The sequence below is a fragment of the Hordeum vulgare genome, chromosome 7H (assembly GCF_904849725.1).
Source record: "Hordeum vulgare subsp. vulgare chromosome 7H, MorexV3_pseudomolecules_assembly, whole genome shotgun sequence".
NCBI classification, from domain to species: Eukaryota; Viridiplantae; Streptophyta; class Magnoliopsida; order Poales; family Poaceae; genus Hordeum; species Hordeum vulgare.
In genome coordinates, this window is record NC_058524.1 from 58,144,888 (window position 1) to 58,157,980 (window position 13,093).

General features: G+C 45.6%; 1 pseudogene; it reads right to left on the reverse strand.

Moving 5' to 3' along the window:
• Window positions 1-214: 214 nt before the first annotated feature.
• On the reverse strand, window positions 215-1,869 carry LOC123408273 (annotated as a pseudogene).
• Window positions 1,870-13,093: the final 11,224 nt, after the last annotated feature.

Sequence of the window (13,093 nt, forward strand, 5' to 3'; positions counted from 1 at the left end):
GGCAAATCGGATCGTCCGGTGCACAGATGGGCTGATGGATGCATTCCATCTATAGTCTGATGCCTACTTTGGTTTATGGTCTACAATAACCAGTTATGGTCAGGATTTTTTTTATAAGAGAACAGTATTCTGATTTTAATACTAGTTCCTTTCCTACTGATGGAACAGAAATACTACACTTGAAAGAGAAAATTAGCTGCTGCTCTCCTTTACATTGAGTTTCGACAGAGGTACAGATCTAGTAAGTATATATTCCAGATATTACATGAACGAGGTTTTCCTCTCTTATAACAAAAAATGAATGGATGGTTCAACAAAAAGATTTAGTAGATAGCAGCCTCAAAGATATGGAAACATGAAATAGCTTCCGCAAGCTAAATGATAACCAATACCTCAAAGCAAAAAAGGAATCTGCTCTTACAAAGGGAGTCAATAGATGCCAGGCAAAAATATCTATAAACACAAAAATTGACATCATACAAGCTCAATGGGTACTAATATCTAGTTTCGGTTGGGAGGTGGAGTACTTTGACAATTTTATCTCTTCATCTGTTTTATGCACCGGGGAAAGGCTCTCTTCAAATAAACTGAATCTTGAACTTGGATAATTTGGCAAGCTTTCAAGCGATGCATGTCTCTCGTTGATTGAAAGAATGGTCTCTAGAGATTCAGAATTAAGGTCATAGGTGTAAACCTTCTTCTGAAACTTGTCGCAGATCTTGTGCGTGCTAGTAGCGATGAGGATCTTCTTTGTTGACATGCTAGTGCCCATAGAACCAATCACTCTCACAACCATGGGCCGGCATAAATCTGTTGCCACACGCCCTAACAAACAAATGCGATGATTTAGTGACCAAGCACAAGAGCCACGGTCCAGCAATTTCCATATCTCCAGAATGCAACCACCATTATGATTATACCGAAGGTCTCGGACCATACACAGTTGGCTATCCATCTGCACTAGGTGTTCTCCTACTGTCCCGGGGCAGAAGAGGGAGAACTCTGGACCTAACGCCGACAATGGTGTGGATGAGTACATTTCCGATGTCCAGAAGGGTGGTGGCCTGACAAAACTAAAGGTCTCCTCCACAAGGGAGAATGATATCACAGCAGCTCTTGGTCTTTTGGAGAACAAAGAAGGCTGGACCAACCAGTTCAGGTATCCGTTTGCAAACACAGGTGGTAGATTGTACAATGCCGCATTATTAACAGCAGAGCCTGCAAACCTGCACAATCCAAAGGGTATTCCTCCGACAGGCGGCCTCCAGCAAGCGACGAGCAATCCCCAGAACCACCTTCATGTGTGTACACCTCGCACCTTACGGACTCAACGTCATTGCGTGACCCTTTGATCAGCCTGACCACTTTGTACATTCTTGTCCTGGCATCAAATCCCAGCCCGGTGGATGTACGCCTGAACACGTGACTGAAAGGCGGCAGACGTGTGACTTCTCGTGTGGCTGCGTTGCAGATGTAGTAAGCTGGCGCAACAGCATCAAACAGAAGGGTGAGGCCATGGCATGGCACTGGCATGACTAGCTGCATCGAGTTGCCGCAGGCAGAGTCAAGGCTGAACAGCAGGTCATCTTTGGGGGCTGACGGGGAACATGAGCAGACCTCCGTGGAGCCGGGTCTTGATGTGGGTGAGACGAACAGTAGCTTCGGCGGTGCTATCTTGGGGGTTGCCATGTGGAGGTTGCAGAACTGCTCAGTGGAGAAGAGCGCAGCCCAGGAGCGGCAGACGACCCGGAAGCGGAGTATGGATTTGACGGGGAGCCGCAGTAGCACCTCCATGATCATCTCATCCGGGAGCGAACCACCACTGGATACGGTGGCCTTCTTCTTCTTGTTGGAAGCAGAGGGCGGCATGGCAGTGACCTTCTTCCTCTGGTTGCAAGCAGAGGATGGCACGGCAGTGGCAATCTTCCCCTCTTGTTTTGAGATCAAAGCACGAGATTGGCAATCTTCCTCTCTTTTTCTGAGACTAAAGCATGATCTGCGTACCCAAACTCGATGCAGTCAATTGATCTGCAATAAAATCAACATACGGGGACCTTAGCCTACTGATAGTGAACATCCCCGATGCAGATATACATACTGTAATACATTTCTGAAGTAAATAATCATAGAAACTGGCTCTATTCGCGGGGAGTAATACTGTACTTGTTTTTGGGGGAAGTAGTAATTGTTAGGAATATGCAACTTGAAAGGCCATAGGCCGATATATATACATGTACAAGTGTGGAACATATGAAAAAAAACCCTTATACAACGGGATAAATACAAATGATACATGACTTATATTATAACTCTAACAGTAATAACTCAAATAGACTTTGACCTCTGGGTACGGAACATGTGCGGTGAAATTGGATATGCATAAGGCGTATGATCGGGTAGAGTGGGGTTTTCTCGAGAAGATGATGATCAAGCTAGGGTTCAGCGCCGAGTGGGTGGCCCTCATCATGGAATGCATCTCCTCAGTCCAGTACCAAGTCCGTATTAATGATGAGCTTTCGGAATCTTTTGCTCCAACGAGGGGCCTTCGGCAAGGAGATCCACTGTCGCCCTACTTATTCCTCATATGTGCAGAAGGTTTGTCTAGCCTGATTGCTTTTGAGGAGACGGCAGGTAACATTATTGGACTAAAAGTGTGCCGAGATGCTCCCTCAGTATCCCACCTCCTCTTTCCGACGATTCTCTTATCTTGATGCGTGCGGACCAAGCAAATGCAGCATCCCTCCGGAAAGTTTTAGATGAATACTGCATGGCCTCGGGCCAGCTAGTCAGTGAGGCCAAATCTGCAATGTTCTTCAGTTCATGCACATCCGTCTAAGCTAGAGTGGAGATCTGCACCACACTTAATATTATGGCCGAAGCTCTCTCGAAAAAATATCTAGGACTGCCGCCAATTGTCGGAGTGGATCGCTCTGATTGCTTCCAACATCTTGTTGAAAGAATTCTGAGCAGGATTAGAGGGTGGAAAGAGAAACTTCTATCGATGGGGGGAAGAGAAACATTGCTAAAAGCGGTAACACAAGCTATTCCTTCTTATGCAATGTCTGTTTTCAAACTGCCGAAGGAGATATGTAATGAAATTACATCGGCAATGTCAAAATATTGGTGGGGTGATGACGAGCAGAAGAAACACATGCACTGGTTTGCATGGTGGAAGATGTGCGTGCCGAAAGAGAAGGGAGGCATGGGTTTCAGGGCCATCCATTGTTTTAACCTAGCTCTCCTAGCGAAACAGTCCCGGAGGCTCCTAAGTTACCCGGATTCATTGTGTGCAAGGGTGCTTCGAGCATAATACTACCCTGATGGTGATCTTCTCAATTGTACCCTAAAGAAGGGGAGCTCATATACGTGGCAGAGTTTGTGGAGTGGGATACAAACGTTCAGAGATGGCATCATCTGGCGTGTGGGTGATGGAGTTTCCATTAAAATCTGGGAAGACCCGTGGATACCAAGCAGCCCCAACAAAAAACTGATGACTCCACGAAGCAACATAGTACTGACCAAAGTATTTGAACTGATAGATGTGGATAGCAGAACGTGGGATGAGGAGCTCATAACGGATATCTTTTGGCCAGTCGATGCACAACACATTCTAAATATCCCTCTCGCGGTGGGGATGATGGACGACTTCGTATCCTGGCATCCAGACAGGCGCGACATGTTCTCTGTTCGATCGGCGTATCATCAAGAATGGGAGAACCAACATGGGCGAAAGTTGAGGAGGACGAACACAAACCATTCCTCAGGTAATAACCCTATTTGGAGAACCATTTGGAAGCTAAGGCTACCCGCTAAGATAAAAATTCACCTCTGGAAATCTTTACTGGGTGCTATACCATGCTATGGGGTTCTGGCAAATCGGCACATCATGACCAGCTCCCAATGTCCGCTGTGTACAATGGATTGTGAAAGTATAAAGCACGTGTTTTTCCAATGCCCTAGAGTGCAGGAAATCTGGAGGGTTTTGGGGCTATCGAGCCTGGTTAATCAAGTCTGCGCTCTGGAGCAAGACGGGAGTGGTGTTTTATCTGAATTGATACTCTCCAAGAGCACAATCAAATCAAATATATCGGATGTTGGGCGTGCTGAGCTGATCGCAACGGCAGTCTGGTATGTATGGTGGGAGAGGAGGAGTTCCACTCATGGTGAGCATATCGCTGAACCACCCAGATCGGCGCATGCAATATCGGCACTTGCAAAGAATTTTGTCAGGGCAAGGAACACGCGTCCAGGTGTTGTTCGCCATGGGTGGCAACGGCCGGCTGATGGTCTTTACAAACTTAATGTAGATGCTGGTTTCTCTGAAGACTCGGGGACGGGCAGCACAGGGGCGGTGCTGCGATCAGATAAAGGAGTGTTCATTGCCGGTTCATGCAGTGCTATATCATTTGCTGAAGACGTCGGTTCAGCGGAAGCAAGAGCTCTGCGAGATGGACTCATCCTGGCTAGCGAGGTGGGTGTGCAGAAGATCATTGTGGAGTCGGATTGCTAGGACGTGATTGACACCATGTTGCTCGACGACAATTCTCTTGGACCAGCGGCGGCAATGTACGAAGAGTGCTCTTTCCTTGCAAAGAACTTTAGTTCGATTCAGTTTGCCTTCTGCCCAAGGGACGCAAATGTGGTAGCACATACCCTAGCTAGGTTTGCTGAACCCACTGAAACTATAAAGTGGATGAAGGAGCCTCCTGATTTCATTATAGATACATTAGCTAATGTAGCTGATGATGTAACTGTCTTCTCACATGAAATATAAAGGCTGCTCAGGCTTTCCCCGTTCAAAAAAAAATAGACCTTGAACAAGACGGATTTAGTGTTGTCCACAGCAAAGGGAAGAAAAGACGACGAGATCTGGTAGTGTTTTTCTTCTGCGTGAGAGATCTGGTAGTTGACGAGATTGAATAAGAGCACTTGCGTGCTTACCTTGGCAAAAGGATGAATCGCTTCCGGATGGACCTTCAATCGCGGAGCTCCTTCAACCGGAGCTAGGGATTTGGTGACGAAAGACTCGATTTTTTTTTCCTAGCTGGGATGGAGGAACAGAGAATTTCCCGGGGGAAAACGATGGTAGCATCGAGACGGCTTGGGGATTTTTATTAGCTGGTCCTCGAAACCGACAAGGCAAGGACTCCGAGACACCTAGTACAATGGGCCGACGGCTCAAATTCAGTTTGGGCTGGCGATGCTTCTCCCATGAGGCTCAAAATCCTGTTTCACGCTTACTGCGTCAAAATGTCGGTCTGTCGCACAAGCCACCTGTTGATACGAGCGAATCGGGCCAGACCACACAAGCAGCCGGTTTTGAAAACATTCTAGATTTTCACGGTTTTTTTTTCGGTTTTGGGAATTTTCTAAAAGATTCCCTGATTCGTTTTTTTTCTTAAATATTTTTGTTTCTTTTTTTCTGTTTTAAAAATGTTCTGGAATTTAAAAAAATGTTCCGGGATTCTAAAAAATGTTCTGGAATTTTTATCATATGTGTTCGGATTAAAAAAAATTGTTTCCGAATTTTAAAAAATATTCTGGAATTTGAAAAAAAATAGAAAAAAAAAATAGATTTGTTTGAAACAAAAAAAATAAGCTAGACAACCCACTTGGGGGCGAGCCGAAGATGGGTTGGCCTAGTCGGGGGCGTCACCCACGTGCGGCGTGCGACTCCTTGCTGCAACGAGCCGCGAATAGGAGGTCCCCCCATGTGCTCCTATTATTTGGCCAACCCATGTGCTCCCCTGCACCGCTCCCCTCTAGTTAGGGTTATCGCTGCTTCCAACGACGCATGGCAATTGACCTGGAGATCTGCCTCCCCTACCTTCTCTCACGGCGGTCTGCGGTCGGGGCTTCTCCCCGACAGGAGCAGCCTGAGAGGAGGGGTTTCTAGGGTTCTTCCTGCCCACGGAACAGAGTTCGTTCACGGGCAAGTCATGGCGATGGATAGCTGGGCGTCAGGTTCTGGTGCCGGCTCGAACAACAACGACCTTGAATCGATGATGAAGGAGTTGGGCCTTCACAAGGAGGATCGGGAAGACGTCATGGTTGTGGAAGACGATCTACCAGAAGACGCTACTCAATGGATGGCAGTGGCTATGGTGCATACAAATCGCCCTTATAGCCAGTATTGGTTCTATACAAACATGAGGGTTGCTTGGGACCTGGCTCAGGAGGTGAAGATCCGCCCTCTCAGCGACAACCTCTATACCATGCAATTTTCGTGCTTGGATAATTGGGAACGAGTTATGGAGGAGGGACCCTGGACGTTTAAGGGGAAGGCCATGATCATAGCGCCATATGATGGCCTCACTCGGCCATCAACCATAGCCCTTGACAAAATTGATATGTGGATCCAGGTACATGACCTACCCGACAGCCTCTTCCAATATATCAAGCCTCTGGCCGCAACAGTGTGGGAACTGGGAAGTCATCTTCGTTGAGCCGAAGTCGCAAGTTTTTGAAGGAAACTTCTTCAGAGTGCGGGTGAAGGTAGATGTCACACAAAGGATGAGGAACGCCGTTTCACTCATTATAGAGAAGAAGAGGGAGATCTTTAGGGTCAAGTATGAACATCTACCGGACTGGTGCGCAGTGTGTGGCCAATTGTTCAAGGAATGTGGTAATGGTGTCCATCCTCCAGCTGCGCTAATATACAAAAACCTACAAGTCGAATGGTTCAGAAGCCCTAGAAGGGGACCTGGCGCTGACAGGAGCGTGTGAAGCAACCGTGGCAGAGATCGTGGCAGCCGGTCAGGGCTTGGATCGGGTCGTAGTGCCCCGAAAAACCCTTCTGATCAGGTGGAATCTCAGGAGGATGGCGATCAAGACGCTACAATGGCCGAGGCTGATCTGAATAGGAAGCGTGGCTCCGATGTGAGTCATCAGGCAGAAACTGTTTCGGTGAATCCTTAGATTCAAGACCCGGCTGCACTCCTTGCACTACTGCCTACACAAATCCCTGAAAGCCCATCATTGAAACAAGAATAGAAACGTCAACCTGTAATAAATGGCAAGAACCCCACGACCAACACTTCTTCTCTTGGCAAGAGTTTTGAAGGAAAGACGGCGTCCTCCATGTCGGAGCGTCTCCGGGGCCAATGAGTATCTTGAGTTGGAACTGTCGCGGGCTGGCAAACCCGCGACAGTTTGAGAGCTTCGTGACCTAACGAAGCTATTTGCCCCCTCTATCCTTTGTATCCTTGAAACTCAAATAGAGGGAAGTCGAGTGGAAAATTTAGCTCGATCTTTAGGCTTTGATAAAAGCCATGTGGTTAGCAGTTCAGGTCGTAGTGGTGGTCTTGGCATCTTTTGGTCTGATGAAATAAAGCTTGAAATTCTGGGTTATTCTGAGTACCATATTGATACTTTAATTCAAGAGTTGCATGAAAGTCAGTTTAGAGTCACCTTTGTTTATGGCGAGGCCCAAGTGCCGGAGCATTTCAAGACGTGTAATATGTTGAAGAACATTGTGGGTGTTAGCAACCAACCTTGGGCTGTCATTGGAGATTTCAACAAGGTTCTACACGCTAGCGAACATGATGGAATAGGCAGTAGGAGTCAGTCCCAAATGGACGCTTTCAGAGATACTCTTGATGTTTGCGGACTCTGTGATATTGGTTTCATGGGTGCTTCCTGGACCTTTGAAAGAAGAGGTGCTGGAGGCATTCACCAGGGTTCGGCTTGATAGGTGTATGGCCAACCCGTCATGGTCGATACACTTCCCTGACGTCGTGCTTGAGGACAAATCAGCCGCTTGTAGCGACCACATTCCGATTCTCCTGTGCTTAACCGATGAAAGCTCTAGCTGTCGGGGGCCTCAACGCTTTAGATATGAGCAAATGTGGGAATGGGACGATACGCTGAAGGAGGTTGTCTCCAACGCCCGGAACCAAGGCCATGTTTATTCAGTGGAACACATGAGCGCACGATTCGGATCTCTAGCGGGAGATCTGTCTGCTTGGGACAAGAATCACTTTGGCAATGTACATATGGAGAGACGACGCCTAAAGGGCAAACTCGAAACTGCTCTACTAATGCTGGTCAGAGTTGGTCCTTCCTGCGAGGAAACCAAGACCACAGATCGGTTGGTCGAGCTTTATCATCAAGAAGAAATCCTTTGGAGACAATTTGCTCGTCTCGAGTGGCTATTGCATGGGGACAAGAACACATACTTTTTCCATCTCCGAGCTAGCCGGAGGCACAGGAAAAATCAAATAAAATCATTGCAAAAACCAGACGGTCAGCTTACAGAAATTGTGAGGGAGATGGAGGAACTCACAACTTTTTTCTACATGAACTTGTATACTTCAGAGGGAGTACATGATATGGACCAGGTGCTAGAGACCGTTCCTCATAAGGTTACACCGGCCATGAATGAATCGCTAAATGCCCCGTACACACAAGAAGAAGTTAAGTTGGCCCTGTTTCAAATGTTGCCTCTCAAAGCTCCGGGACTCGATGGGTTCCCCGTGCACTTCTTCCAGTGTCACTCGGATGTCTGTGGCGGCGATGTTACTAAGGTGGTGCTCAGAATAGTTGATGGCTCCGATTCGACGGAGTGTATTAACGAAACTATCCCGGTACTGATCCCCAAGGTCAAAAGCTCAACGCAGCTGACCCAATTCCGCCCAATCAGCTTGTGTAATGTGCTGTATAAAATCGCATCCAAGGTCATTTCCAACAGACTAAAGGTGGTCTTGTCAGAGATAATCTCAGAGGAGCAGTCCACTTTTGTGCCGGGAGACTGATTACGGACAATATAATTACTTCGTATGAGTGTTTGCACTTCATGAAGAGGAATGGGGCGGAAAAACACAATTCATGTGCTCTAAAAATGGATATGACAAAAGCCTACAACATGGTTGAATGGGCGTATCTTCGAGCAATTATGCTTAAGCTGGGCTTCACCGATAGGTGGGACTATATGGGTGCCTCTCTCAAAACCCTCCATCTCGAGTTTCAGAACTCATTGATGCTACTACACCGACATGGAATCGCCAACGGCTGGAACAAGTTTTCTTTCCCTTTGATGTTGCGAGGATAGTCTCTATACCGCTGTGCACTATGCAATTAGCGGATTTCTGGAGGTGGCACTATGAGAAGAAGGGACTCTTCTCGGTCAAATCTGTGTACAGAATGCTGGTTGCCACAAGACACAGAAGAGAAGCTTGGCTGGAAGGTACAACGGGTTCTTCGGGAGCTCATTCAGATGAAGGGTCTTGGAAGAATATGTGGAAAGTTCCAGTTCCTGGGAAAGTCAGGATGTTTCTGTGGACACTATCGAAGTAGTCCCTTCCTACCGAAGATGTCTGCGCACACAAAAAGATGTCGACCACGAGCTCTAGTGGTATGTGTGGATCCTATGACTCTTGGCGCCACTCGCTTCTGGAATGCACGTCTTCACGGTGTTCCTGGGCTCTAGTTGACGACACTCTGGGACAGTCTCTAGTAGTGCTCAGTGAACCAGGTGCGAAGCAGTGGTTGTTCTCTCTTCAGAGTTCTCTATCTCATGAGGAGTTCATGAAGGTGGCAGTCACGCTCTGGGCTATATGGACGGCCCAACATAAGGCAATTGATCACGAGATGATGTATATACTTCTCGCTCTTCGTTGGTTACCCCAAGTGGAAGGTTGAGATGTAGTCAGCAGCAAGTTTTCCCTCACACAGAGACTGTAAGGTTTATCGAACCAGGAGGACTCCTAGGCTCAACAAGTATGTGTCTCCTGGTCAGTAGAAGACGTGGATCTGCACACACAACAAATAACTTTGCTCCCAACGAGTACAGAGAGGTTTTCAATCTCTCCGGCCTTGTAGTTTGCAAAGGATCAAAACACAAGTGAGAAAGTGATAGTGATTGCAACGAAAAAGTAAAAGAAAGCGATAAATGGTGGAGGTGTGAACAATGATGATGATATGGACCGGAGTCACATGATGTTCACTAGTGAAGTCTCTCTCTGAAAAGAAGATAAACAACTATGCTTGGGTAAACAAATCACAGTTGGGCAATTAACAGAATTATGAACGCACCGCAATGCTAATTATGCTACTTGATAGTTAGAGGTTCAATAATAATGGGAAGTACACCAAGACAAGTGGATCGTTTATTCATAGGCATCTACTTATTAATCATCCACCTTGAGATATCTATTCAGAACATCTCGTCGGTATTAAGTTGCGAGCCCCACCCAAAGTGTAAACTCAAAGCAACGGACAACTGCATTAACGAACTATGCGTAAGGTAAACAATCCTTGCAACCGTGGTCACAAGGACCGTTGTTTTCTCCCTGATGGCAACAACACATCCCCTAGTCTCATGTTTCTGTCACTCAAGGTAGACATCGAGGGGCATGAACCCGCAATCATGCATAACGCTCCCTCTTGGAGTTACAATCTACTACTCGGCCAAAGTAATAAATAGCAACGAAGAACATGCATGAATCACTAAGGAACACAATATAAAAGGATAATCAAATATATAACTCATAACAATCTGAACATAACCTCATAATCCATCGGATCCCAACAAACCGAGCAAAGCAATAGCAAGAGAATTACATAGACGCCTTGATCATGTAGGGCAGCTCACAAGGACTAACCATTGAAGCACAAGATTGGAGAGAAGACATCACATAGCTACTGTTCATGGACCCATGGTCCAAGGAGGACTACTCACATCAAGTACGGGAAGCGTCCATGGCGGTGGAGAAGCTCCCGGAGGTCAATCCTCCCTCCGGCAGGGTGCCGGGAAGAGGTCTCCTGACGCTCCCGATCTCGGAAGCGCTGCGGCGGCGGAACGATGGAGAAATTCGCGATTCTGGAAGTTGTGTAAGGATTTTCTCTCGGAGGACTAAATATAGGCCAAAGGAGGGCATCGGAGGAGGTGGGATCCACCCAGGCGGCCTGCTGGCGCGGCCAGGGGGTAGGCCACGCTAGGAGGTCGCCTGGATGACCCCTGGCCCCCCTCTGGCCCATATTTGGTGATCTGGAAGCTTCCGTTATGTTGATTTTTTATATATTTTTCCTGGAATTTTTCAGGATTCGAAAAATTGGGTAAAAGCCCCTGCAAAATATACATCAGCAGACAGAAACTGGCATTGGGTGCACTGAGTTAGTAGGTTAGTCCAAATATGTGTAAAATGATATAAAAGTGTAGCAAAACATATAACATTGTCACCCAAAAGATCATGGAACAAGCTGAAATTATAGATACATTTGGGATGTATCAAATGCATTGTGGGGTATTAATTAGAGGGTGGGTTGTGAGAGTGACAGATTCTTAAACCCCAATCTATGCACTACTTCGTAAGGGGTTGATTTGGATCCCTATGTTTAATGATATGGTTAGAATTTATTCTTAATACTTTTCTCATAGTTACGGATGCTTGTGGGAGGGTTAATCATAAGTGGGAGGTTTGTTCAAGTAAGAACAGAAGCCAAGCACCGGTCCACCCATATATCAAATTATCAAAATACCAAACGCGAATTAACCCAACATGACGAAAGTTAATAGATGAAATTCCCGTGTGTCCTCAAGAATGCTTTGCCTATTATAAGAAATTGTTCTGGCATGTCATTTGCCACAAAAGGATTGGGCTACCGTGCCAGACCTATTGTTAATATTGCTACTCATCACTTGTTACCATTATCTTGCTATCAAAGAACTTGTTACCACTATTTCAGTGCTTGCAAAAATTACCTTGCCGAAAACCGCTTGTCATTTCCTTCCGCTCCTCGTTGAGTTCAACACTCTTACTTATCTAATGGACTACGATTGATACCCTATACTTGTGGGTCATCAAGACTCTTTTTTGGTGTCGTTTTCGAGGAGTGAAGTGCCTTTGGTAAGCAAAATTTGGTAAGGGAAAATTTATATTACGTGCTGAAATTTACTATTACTTATCACTATGGAATGTAATCCTTTGACCGGTTTGTTCGGGGTATCTTCGCCTTGACTGAAAACACCAAGAGTTGTCCCTCAACCTGCTGAACCTACTGAAATTTTTTACTATGAAATTCCTTCGACTATGATAGAGAAACTGCCAGCTAATCCTTATGCACGAGATGGAACAAAACATCCCGATATGCACCTAATCTATGTGTATGAAGTTTGTGGATTACTTAAGCTTGTAGTTTTATCCAGAGATGAAGTAAATAAGAAGTTTTTCCCTTTATCTTTGGGGGGAAAGCATTGACATGGTATAGGCTATGTGATGATACATGATCTTGTAACTAGAATTGATTGCAACTGGAGTTTAACCAAAAAATTTATCCTATGCATCTTGTTCATCTTGATCGTAATTTTATCTATAATTTTTGGCCTCATGAAGGAGATAGTATCGCTCTAGCTTGGGGGAGGCTGAAGTCAATGTTATATTGATGCCCCAATCATAAGCTCTCGAGAGAAATTATTGCTCAGAATTTTTATGCTCGGCTTTCTCGTAATGATCAAACCATGCTCGACACTTCTTGCTCTCGTTCTTTTATGAAGAAGATTATTGAATTCAGGTGGGATCTATTGGAATGAATTAAACATAACTCTGAAGATTGGGAGCTCAACAAAGGTAAAGAGTTAGGTATAAAACCTAAGTTTGATTGTGTTAAATCTTTGATGAATACCGATGCTTTCAATGATTTTATCACCAAATATGGACTTGACTCTGAGATAGTAGCCTCATTTGGTGAAACCTTTGCTCCTCATGTTGATCTCCCTAGAGAGAAATGGTTTAAATATCATCCACCTATTAAAGAAAATATTGAATAACCAAGCAAAGGAAATCAAGGAAGAACCTAGTACTGCTATGGTTAAAGATTTCTTAGTAGACAATATTGATGGGCATGCCATTCATTTCTGTAATGAAGGTGCTAGAATTACCAAACCTGATACTAAAGACAAGAATAGAACTGTTGTTGGCATGCCTGTCATTTCAGTCAAAATAGGAGGTCATTTCTATCATGGTTTATGTGATATGGGTGCTAGTGTTATTGCTATCCCTTTTACCTTATATCAAGAAATTATGCATGAGATAGCACCCGCTGAGATAGAAGACATAGATGTTAGTATTAAACTTGCTAACAGAGACACCATCAC